Source organism: Euprymna scolopes, chromosome 33, assembly GCF_053919585.1.
Source record: "Euprymna scolopes isolate OS-2025 chromosome 33, ASM5391958v1, whole genome shotgun sequence".
Taxonomy (NCBI): Eukaryota; Metazoa; Mollusca; class Cephalopoda; order Sepiida; family Sepiolidae; genus Euprymna; species Euprymna scolopes.
The window spans coordinates 84,710,959-84,713,730 of record NC_136514.1 but is presented as its reverse complement, the minus strand read 5'-3'; the positions used below and the strand labels follow the sequence as shown (position 1 = coordinate 84,713,730).

Genomic DNA, 2,772 nt, shown 5'->3' with positions numbered 1-2,772 from the left:
GGGTGTATTTGCTGATGATGCAACGCTATATAACATGTATGAAAGAAGAACGGATGTTTTTTTATTTTTATTTTTATTACATTCTCACCCCAAACAAGGCACATTGCCACTTTGATGTAGGGGGGGTACTATCATGGACATAAGCTACAGGGGAAAATGTGGGGAGTTGGTCAGCAAGATGTCGGTTCACGTTACACTTGAACTTCTGCATGTCAGTACAGTTGGGGAAGCTGGAATCCGGAAGATAATTCCAAAGTCTAGCGGTTCTGGCGAAGAAACTACTGGAGTAGAAGGCTATCTTACATCTAGGAATGTCTACTGTGAAGGGGTGGGATTTTGCTGCTTGTTGGGTTTGTCGGGGATATTTACGTCGAGGGGATATAAGTGCTTGCAGTTCGTCGGAGCATTCACCGTTAAAGTATGTGTAGAACAGGCAGAGGAATGCTACATTTTGTCGATGGGACAGAGGCTGAAGCTTAGATGACAGTTCAGGACCTATTAGGTTGGTGACTCTTTTTTTTAACCTTGTTTAGGAGTGAGAGACTAGTAGCAGATGCACCAGCCCAAATATGACAACAATACTCCATACATGGGCGAATGGTGGCCTTATTAGAGGTACAGGATACTTTCGGGCATTAGTGTCTTTCTAGCACGGTAGAGAGAACCTACCTTTTTCGCAGCGGTCCTGGCAATGCTCTCAATGTAATTGCTCCAACTCATGTTTCCTGTGAACGTTAGGCCGAGAAGTTTAAAATATGTACTTTCAGATAAAGAGTCTTTGGCCATTGGTATTGGTGGCAGAGAAGGGTTCTTGTAGTTACTGAAGGAAACAAGTTTAGTCTTGGCAGCATTGAATGTGACCATCCATTTTTGTCCCTATTTCACTACAGATTGGAGGTCGTCCTCTAGTGTTTCGGGCATTTCATTAGATATGTGTTCATTTGTTTTCCTGTCGTGTCTGTTATAGAGCGTGGTCTCATCAGCATATATACCTATCTCACAGACAATTTTGTCAGGGAGGTCATTTATGAATATTAGGAATAATAGAGGTCAAAGATAGACCATTGAGGCACTCCCGCATTTATATCATATTGTTTAGATGTACGACCATCGAGGACAACCTGGATTTTTCTCTTATCTAAGAAGGATCTAATTAGATTATGTTACACAAATCTAAGACAATGGCAGAATCGTGAGAAAATGATCTCCAGACGGTAGTGTAACGGGGCCGTAAATGGCTGTTAACATATAATGCTGCTCTCCTTTAACAATTATAAGAAGCCTCTCGAACCACTGATATCCATGAAAATTAACATCCTACCATATAATTCTTCTTTAAAACTCCTCGACTAAAATTTCACGGGCAATATGTATTGGAACAAATACATTCAGGACATTGCGAAGGCTGCCGCTAAAAAAGAAGGTAGTATCCCACTATCATGCTAGAAGACAACTCACACCTGCGAGTGCCCTGTATCTCTACAAAGTCACCATTCACCCATGCATGGAGTAATGTTGCCACATCTGGGCTGGTGCATAGCGTCGAAGAAAGAGTCTCCAGTCTTATAGGTCCCGCTTTATCTAGTAGGCTTTAACCCCGGTGCAATCACAGCATTGCTGTATCTCTTCGTCCTTCATATTTCCGACAAACCTGCTTAGCAACAAAATCACACCCCTTCACTGTTTAGGTCCCTAAATGCCAGAAAGCTTTCTATTTTAATAACATACGGCACAATCACGTTGACACACCGGTTCTCGCCAGATCACCGAAGTTAAGCAACGTTGAGCCTGGCCAGTACCAGATGGGTGACCATTTCGGAAGGCTAAGCGCTGTATGTACCTTTTAGGAAGGTTGGGCGTAGGGTGAGCACCCTCTCCCCGAAAAAAAGAACTCCTCGCTACAAAAGAATCTACAAAGTTCTTGATAGTCTGTGCGTCTCCGGGAGCACAAGGCTATGGACTTTCTACTCTAATAGATTATTCCCTCTAACAGCTAGATGTTGGAATTTCCTGTCCTGCTATCTGCTTTCCTGGCTGTACTGATATGCAGGGGCTCAAATGCAACGTTAACCAACATCTTGTTAATATTCTTTAGGCACGGTCACAAGTCCAAGTGGCGGTACGTCCTGTTGGGGGGGGGGTCAACGGGGCTAAAAAAATCATATGACATTTATTAAATGCTAATAAGAATGCACTGTTGTTTCATAAGTTGTAGGCCCCCATACTTTATAAGCAGGCACACACACACACACGCGCGCGCACACACCCACACACGCGCGCACACACACACACACACACACACATATATATATATATATATATATATATATATATATATATATATATATTTAGTAATGTGATTGATAATTTAAAATTCAAATTAGAATTAAAAATTAAAAATCTGTTTCATGAGAAGGGACAACAACAAAGTCAATAATTTGTACGATCGTTTCGGAAACGATGTTTTTATTGTGATAGACATTAAGTCATGGACAATAATTTTGACATATAGTTTTTAAAACAAAGTCTCCTCATCAGCAAAAGTATTGGGTGTTTTTTTTATATGTAAAAGACACCATAAATAAAACTAGCAATTTTTTTTAAGTAAGGCAGATGTATCTATTAATTGTTCGCCCTTTGAAAACCGTAATTATCGTCAAAGCATTTATTTGGATGTTGATTGTAGCTTATAAATGTACGAAATTTATATATATATATATATATATATATATATATATATACACCGATGAAGACAGAAGGATCGGTCGAAAA

The 2,772-nt window shown here is 40.1% G+C and overlaps 1 pseudogene; it reads left to right on the top strand.

The window, feature by feature from the left end:
* Positions 1 to 1,722: 1,722 nt before the first annotated feature.
* LOC145258420 (5S ribosomal RNA) lies at positions 1,723 to 1,839 on the top strand (annotated as a pseudogene).
* Positions 1,840 to 2,772: the final 933 nt, after the last annotated feature.